This window comes from Rhagoletis zephyria, unplaced genomic scaffold, assembly GCF_001687245.7.
Source record: "Rhagoletis zephyria isolate East Lansing unplaced genomic scaffold, Rhagoletis_zephyria_1.1 Rzeph_scaffold_01670, whole genome shotgun sequence".
Classification (NCBI taxonomy): domain Eukaryota; kingdom Metazoa; phylum Arthropoda; class Insecta; order Diptera; family Tephritidae; genus Rhagoletis; species Rhagoletis zephyria.
Window position 1 is genome coordinate 6,500 of NW_016158754.1, and position 8,655 is coordinate 15,154.

Genomic DNA, 8,655 nt, shown 5'->3' on the forward strand with positions numbered 1-8,655 from the left:
GTTAAGAGTCCAGGTGGGACTGTTGATAAATCGCTAAGTGATGGCAACAAGCTATCAGTTAAGAGTCCAGGTGGGACTGTTGATAAATCGCTAAGTGATGGCAACAAGCTATCAGATAAGAGTCCAGGTGGGACTGTTGGTTAAGCGCCAAGTAATGGCAACAAGTTATCTGTCCAGGTGGGACAATGAGTTACCCGTCCAAGTGAGACGATGAGTTAGCCGTCCAGGTCGGACGATGAGTTATCCGCCAGATGAGGCGATGTGTTGATTACAACAAACTTAAAACGAAACTTTTGTTGAGTGGTGTTTGTCAGGGACAGAGTTTGAGTTGATAGTGTCCTGGACAAACTTGTAATAGTTATAAGAATTGACAAGAAATTAAACCATATGTGTATCGAAATATGTTTAATACAAAGATAAATTGTAAAACTAAAATATTTAACGACATTGGATTAAAATGTTTTTAAATAAAGTTACAATAATGAAAATGCCTTGTGAAAGATTTATCTGATGCACGAGGTCGTGCACAAGTCAGAATGGCCGTGTCGTATATGTCATAAATTTCTCCCAGGGTAGGTTGATATAGAATGCACAACTCCATATGAATTGGAACACAGCAAATATCCGAGCTGTTGTCTCAATTGCGAATCCTCATTTGTGTTCACCAACTTGCTATCCTACCTCCTCTAATGGTGTCGCCTTAATTGTTGAGTTCGTGAGAGTACACTATACCCGTTCACGCACGGAAAACTGTAAGAGCGAGACAAGCTGCGGCTGAATGTAGTCCTGAGTGTTGATGAGTGTTAAAGAGTGAGTGAAACAATAATGTTTGTGTATGAAGCTGAAGTTCTACTTTCCGAGTGTATTGGTTGAATGAATACACTCGGCTGAAGAACAAGGCAGTATCCATTTGATAGCGAAGGATTACACAACACTCAGGAATTCATTGTTATATGGCCAGTGCAGCACGACACCATTGGCATGCAAAATGGAGGATACAAATAAAATTACAGACATGGAAGCTACTCCGGCGCAATTGGAAGTGGGAGCTATTCTCCCACATCTTGGAGCTGCTCCGGCGGTGGAGGTTGCTCCGGTTGCTATTCCGGCAGCACAAAACACTACTCCGGCGGCACAGAATGCTCCGGCCATGGAGGTAAACCCGACATATATGTATATGTGCATACGTCAAAGTTATATGTTTTTACAACATATGTTTATTTATTTGTTTTTACTAATTTTCTTTTAAAATATAATTCAATCTACAACAGAAACAGCATAAATAAAAGTTTAAAATCAGAAAGTAATCAAACTTTTTTAGTGTAATGAAGTACTAGTCTCAAATAGCTAAAGAATGACATTTATTTTTTAGAATTTCTTTCGTGGAGGTTGTTGCGAAAATTTTTTGTTCAGTGAAAGCCAATCAAAGCAGAAATCTGCGCCGAATAATGCTTTGACGGCGTTAAGAAAACCTTACAAACATATCGCGCCAAAATTATGTACTAATAAAATCTTTATTAGAGAAATTTTTATGGGCAGCCAGAAAAATATATTTTTTAATTTCAATATCAAAGTTTTAAACCAAACAAAAATCCCCATAAAATCCCCACATCCCCAAACGAAAAAAACTATCCCCAAATGGTTTCATAAATCCCCAAAATGGGGCAAAATCCCCACATCTGGCAACTCTGGGCTGCTAGCGTCGCGACAATTCGGTAGCTTCGTACACACGACTTGTACGTGAAAACCGAGTGGCTCCATTTGGCTCACGTGTGCACCACTGATCTATGCACATACGTATCTATGCACATACATACATATGTACTTAGGTATCTATATCAGCATTTTAGTTGAAAGTACGTTTTGCTCGTCGCTCTCTTCAAGGCTCCACTACATTCCTGTCCTTAGTTTTATTCAGATACCACAAATGTATGTTTTCTTCGAAAATACTCAAGTACTACCAGTAGAGTACTCTACTTGCAAATATCTTTTACTCGCAGTAGTAGCGGAAGGCAAAGTAAATACTCTACGCGTCTTGCTATTGATCGGCAGTTTATTTACGCTTGCAGAAACTGGTTTATGCTTACTCACACTTGACCGGAAGGATGAGAGTAAAGGAGGGAAAGTATTTGCGCGGCGATCGGATGTCTTGTTAGGCCGTTTAAATGGAATTGCGCAGAAGTTTAGTATGTATGTATATACCAAAGTTGAGCACATCAGACTTCGGCACATAACTCGAGAATGGATGGTCCACTTTGAGCTACATTTTACGACAAATAGAAGCATTTGGAGCTTACCTTTCTTTCGCAGTTTTGGCCCGATTGCTTTGAACATGGTATTTCGAATTTTTTGATGATGCACTTTTAATGTTCTGGGGAGATTATGCCGCCGTCAGAGTATTAAACATTGGCTTACACAGTCGCAATTGGCGATTCGTGCTGGTCTAACTCAGGAAGAATAAAAAGGACACGCAGCTACTGAACGACTGAGGCAGGGAACGTGATCTACATCGTCAAATGAGTAGTGCCGTAAGTGCGCAATTACATCGCGCCATTGACTAAACCGAGCTATCGTGTGTTACGATTGGCCCCATGGATGCGGTTTGCCATTATATTGCGTCAAAGTCTCATTCGGGGACATCAGGGTTGTGTTGTGTAGGTCAATACCTAAATACCTTCGTTCACTCATTTACCAGAACCATTGCGCGCTTTACTTTACAGCGAATTGACAGAATCAATAGGTATCCACGAATGTCAATTAATACAACTATTCGGCAATTAAGGGAATTTCGACTCTCTATCTTACATTGAACTTCTGTAGGCCAACGATTGTAACACATTTTGTCTTGTTGTCGCCGACGAATGCAGAACAAACATTTCTTAAAATTTAAAAGGTAAAAATTTCACTACTAAAAATTTAAAAATGTTCCTAAAACTTGCAAAGAAATTTCGAAAAGAAATATCACAGTCATTGATAAAATTAGAGCGAGAGAAAGTTTTACTACCAAGACCTTTCATTATTGAATTATACGTATTTTCCACGTAATTCAAGGTAATTAAGTGCAACGAGTTTGGTATAAACTAATACCAATTCACCGGATGTCGACAATCGTGCACCCTACGATGAAGTTGTCGAAAAGCAACTCAGATATATTCTACGATAACCTGCTGAAGGGTTACAAGAGATCACACTACCTGACTCTGCACCAAATGTCGATAGTGAAACAAGCACAGTACACCACATTGCAATGGTCGCCCAGTCCACGAGCGCCCACGCAGACTCACTGGTGAGAAACTAAACGCCGCAAAAGAAGATTTTAATCTCTTGTTGCATCATGGTGTTATAAGACCTTCGAGCAGTCAATGGGCAAGTTCCATCCACATGGTGCCCAAAGAGTCCGGCGGCTGGCGCACGACAGGAGACTTTCGGAAGCTGAACTCGCAAACGATACAAGATAGCTATCCCGTTCCGAAGATATCTTCCAACGATTTTACAGCAAATCATTGTTCTCAACAATTGATTTGGTGTGTGCATACCACCAAATCCCTGCAGCGAAATACGACATAATTAAAACTGCAGTCACGACTACTTTTGGGTTGTTCGAATTTTTGGGAATGCCGCCTGGCCTTCGGAACGCTACTCAAACTTTTCAGCGGCATATGGACAACCTTCTAAGACATCAAGACTTCGTAGCTTGTTACATAGATGACTTTATTGTCTTCTGTGAAGTAGTCTACTTAGGCTATTCTGTGAGCCAGCATGGTTACCAGCCTCCGTTGCTGATTTGCCCTGATTCCTCGGCATTGTGAATTATTGTAGGCGTAGTTTACCTTACGCAGCAGAGATTCAAGCACCCCTCAGTGAGTGCCTGAAAACAGCGCCCATCTCGCTATAAATCCTTTGGAGAAAACATAAAGCCAATGTTTTTTACCGACTTAATGTTTAAAATTATTAATTTAATTTTCCGTTGTCATCGAACAAGAATAAAGTAAATGTGAAAGAATTGTTCAGTGATTGCAAATCAGTTTTGGAATAGAGAATGAGGTAGTTTAGTACTTTTTTAAAGGCAGTAAAATGTAGTTTTTTCAAGAGGGAAACATCGATTTAGCTAAGGGAGCCAAGATGGCGGATAGAAGCGAGAACGCTGTCAATATCCAACACCTTGTATTATTCCACCATGACTAAAGTTTCAGTTTCATTCACTGACATGTTCTTAATTTTTTCCACAAATTCAAATGAATTTTTTACTGAAAGGTTTTTTATCGGTGTGAAATCCTTAATTTCCTTCAAAAGCCAGTTTGCAGTTTTGTGACATGGTGTGTTAGTACACGGAATAATGGGCCGCATCTTATTACCTTCTTTGTGAATTTTCGGTAATGCATGAATACGTGCTACGCACGGATTTGATACAATTAGAGAAAACTGTAACTTCGTACCGAACACTTTTCCTATTTCTTTTCTCACTCGATCTGCTTCTTCTATCATTTTGTGTAAGGGGTTTCTTTTTACTTATTCATAGGAATCACTATTTAACATTTAAATGACACTTTTATCATAATCAAGTTTGTCTAAAATCACAAGTTTATTTCCCTTGTCGGCCTTCACATAGCACACGTCTTTTTCTTTAAGAGAAGAGATGACGTCACTGGTTTTGTTTTTGATTCTCTTTTTTACCTTCATGAGAAATGGGCGCGTAGATAGCAGCATATCAAATGGTCTGAACCTAAGCATAGTTTCAATGTCAATAACCAAATCTAATAACGGTTTCTTTATTTGGAGTTGGTGCAAAATTTAAACCTTTGCTTAGAAGGGCTAACTCATGGTTGGCAACTCTCTCAAGTGAGAGTAAAAGGAGAACAGATGCAGAAGTGCACGGGAACGCAAAAAGCACTATTTCCTGTAAAAACGTCAGTCGGTTTGTTTAAATGTCATTGGTACAACACTGATTTGGCTGAAATATCACTAACTGATTATTAAAATCTATATATATTCAAATATTTCGTTGTTTACTTCCATTGTTTTTACAAATACAAGGTTTTTTACTTTCACCGCTTTCTGTTTTTGTTTGCACATGCAAATCAGCTGATCGAAAAAAAACTCCGGGCTAGATCCTGTAACTTCGGACTAGGAACAGTTGCTCGTTACTCTCTCAAAAGTGTTCTCACTTACAGGTTTTATGTCAATAGGAACGACTTCCTGTAAGTTATGACTAAATCCTGTAAACCGGACTGCTATTGGAACAGACTAATTATTTCTTTCTACCTTTTCTGACAAGAGGTAATGTAACTTTTTCACTTGTGTTGCTTTTTTCTTATTCACTTTTTCATATGCACACCTCATGCAAATCTTATGAAACTCAATACATTTGATATAGGTTACAGAATTAATAAACCTAGTGAGTCTTAAATGCAAGTCATAAAGTTCCAATTGCACTTTCGATAATTTATATAAATGATCTTTAATTTCAAGTTTAATAAATTTCTTTTCGGCAAATTTTATTGTTTGTTTTGCTCTCACACTGGACAAATTACATAAAATAGAAATAAGTTTTAGGGTCACTTTACTCTTCATTCATTTCCGTACAAATATTTTGTCAGCACCTAGAAACAACACTATTTGTTTAAGTCGAGCGTATTTGTTCAAATCTTTTTTGGTGATTGTTCCGTCAGATTTGTATATTAAATAATTCCTTAAATAATACATTTTGAGCACAAACGTTGAAACCAGGACTATTTAGCACAAACACTTATAGGACGTGAAAACCTTATTGTTTCAACATGAAAAAGTCAAATATCAATATTTAGACTTACAATTGTATGCGCATTTCGAGCTCTCACACGGCGATCATCTTCAGCACTGGCACGAATAAAGTTCTGAACACATTGAAAACGACGAGCTACAGACCACAGCTTCCAATTTGTCATCTTCATTATCTAAACGCTTTGTCGATGGCGACATGATTTCTTTGAACGCGGCAGCGACATCATGAATTTGTATGAGTTTGACATAAAAGAAGAGGAAGAACCTTATCTGTCGCCAGAAAAATAGAAATAGATCTAATCTGGCCACAACCACAGCCGTCGCGTAGCCCGGTCGTCGCCAAAATAATTATCTACATAAGAGTACGTGTTAAAATAATTTGACAGCTGTGGTTTGTAGCTCGTCGTTTTCATTGTGTTCGGGCTATAACTAGTTTAAAATATGCAGTGACCCTTCGGTGAGAGAGATAAATCACCCTAATGAATACAAAGGTGATTGTATGTGATACATGTCTTTCGCTGTTGCATAAAGCATAAAGCATATTCTCTAAAAAAAACATGTAAATACGTAAACTTTGTACAAAAATTGTATAAATTCTGCAAATTTACATCAAATGGCCTGTTCACTTTAGGTATAAAAAAAAGCAAGTTCCAAGTAGCTACAAAATACCGTTAATATAATATACATTGATATATAATATAATCTTGTAATATATAGATAATAAATGTTAGTTCATAGTTGTATTAATACATTTATATTATTGGGGTATTCACAACGGTGTCGTAAGTATCGTATTATTGTATGTCGTAAATTTTGAGTGGTTAAATAAATGTCTAAAAGACTTGAAACCACAACCAACTATTTCCGACGGTGTCAAAATTCATAATATGACTTGCGAACCCCGTAAATATACATACATATTTTGAGCAGTTTAAAGTTTACAAATAACAATACGACATTTAAGACACCGTTGTGAATACCCATATGTATGTGAGTAAAATTATAAAATACGTTCCTACAGAAGTGGAATTAAAGCCTTTAATAAGTTTATTTTAAAGTATAGTTAAATAAAAAATTTTGAAATATTTCGTTACTTTCAAAAACAAATAAATAAAACATTACATGCTTAGTGTATGACACGAATTTGGACATACCTACACTCGGGTAATGTATAGTTCCTTATATGTTTCCTCAAACAATCCCTTATATAACACTGTGGAACACAAAAAAAAACTATAGTACGAATATATCAGGTTTGATAGCTGTTGGCCATACCAATAATCAATTCGTGTTCTCCAAGAAAAAAATGTTCACGATCCAAAGATCCCGAAATTTTGAAAATTCATCTTTTTTTTTTGGCTACATTTTATTGAAAATAGCATACAAAGCAAAAATAGGCAAAAAACCTGATGACTTTTCAAAGTTTTGAGAAAAGAATTTGGCCGCTATACTCAGATTTTTGGATCGTGAAATTTATTTTTTTCTCGAGAACACGAATTGATCTAGTAAAACTGAGTATGAGGCATTATTGGTGTGGTCAACAGCTATCAAACCTAGGCTCGTATCGTCACATACGATATCGTACTACTCGCCACGTAAAACCACATTTATGATTATCGTTTTCGACCCTTGAACGGACGTTACGATTCTAGCCCGGATATAAGCGCACGAGAAGCCCATACGAAAGAGGGGGACAAAAGATCACAGGCAATGAATTTCTCTATTTGGCGTGTACAATATAAGGGAAATATTTCAAATTCATAAGGGATACTTTTCTTGGTGATACGGCACATATATAAGCCACTCTGTTCTAGCTGGGTATTCATCAGCTCAAAAATTCTGTTTGCCTGTGAATAGAAACACGCCTAATTTTATTCATTTAATTATCTTCAAATTTATGAGACTACCAAGCCATATATATACCTATTCTGATAATTGGCCGCTGTTTAGAAGGTATAAAATTTAGTACTTATTCCACTAAAAGCCTTTTTTCTTCCCGTTTTTCTTGTACTTCCAAAATACAATATTGAGCTAAGGTAGTTCGAATTCGAGCTGTCACAACGTACAACACCTTTCATTATTGTATCACGTGTATACATACATACGTCGGCCGCTGTGGTGTAGTGGTAAGGACGGCCGCTGTGGTGTAGTGGTAAGCAGTGCGCGCTTTCACTCACCAGCACCTGGGTTCAAGCCCTGGTCAAAGCAACATCGCAAACAAATTTAGAAAAAAGGTTTTTTCTTAACAGCGGTCGTCCCTCGGCAGGCAATGGCAAACCTCCGAGGGTATTTCTGCCATGAAAAACAGCTTCTCATAAAGATACAATCGCCGTTCGGAGTCGGCGTAAAACTGTAGGTCCCTCCGCTTTGTGTGACAATATCACACTGAGAAAAAGGATTCGTTTCGACAACTAAAGATATTTAGTTCCCGAATTTTGACAATATTTGGGAACTGTTACCAAGGATTGGGAACTATTACCATGGGTTGGTAATTATAACTAAATATATTAAAGCTTCTAATATTCATCTAGGTTGTAACAAATCGTTAATTTAGTTTAAGGGTTTGGTTAATACTAATAAATATTTCTTTGAAGCATATTTCTACAAATTCCATTCAACTTAACGCATGGCTCATAAAAGGATATTATTAAGCTCTGCTAATGCAGATAAGCTTTCTTTCAACACATGGTTTAGTCATAGTTACCAAATCTTAGTTGAGGCAACCACAATCGCCGTTCGGAGTCGGCGTAAAACTGTAGGTCCCTCCGCTTTGTGTGACAACATCAAGGCGCATGCCACAAATCGGAGGAGAAGCTCGGCCAAACACTAACATATGTGTAAGCGCCAATCTATTATTTATTATTTACTAACTTATGTAAATATGTACGTATTTTG

At 37.4% G+C, this 8,655-nt stretch overlaps 1 protein-coding gene across 1 annotated transcript in view; it reads left to right on the forward strand.

The window, feature by feature from the left end:
* LOC108364783 (uncharacterized) overlaps positions 1 to 8,655 on the forward strand; it is a 22,899-nt gene that overhangs the window by 2,727 nt on the left and 11,517 nt on the right.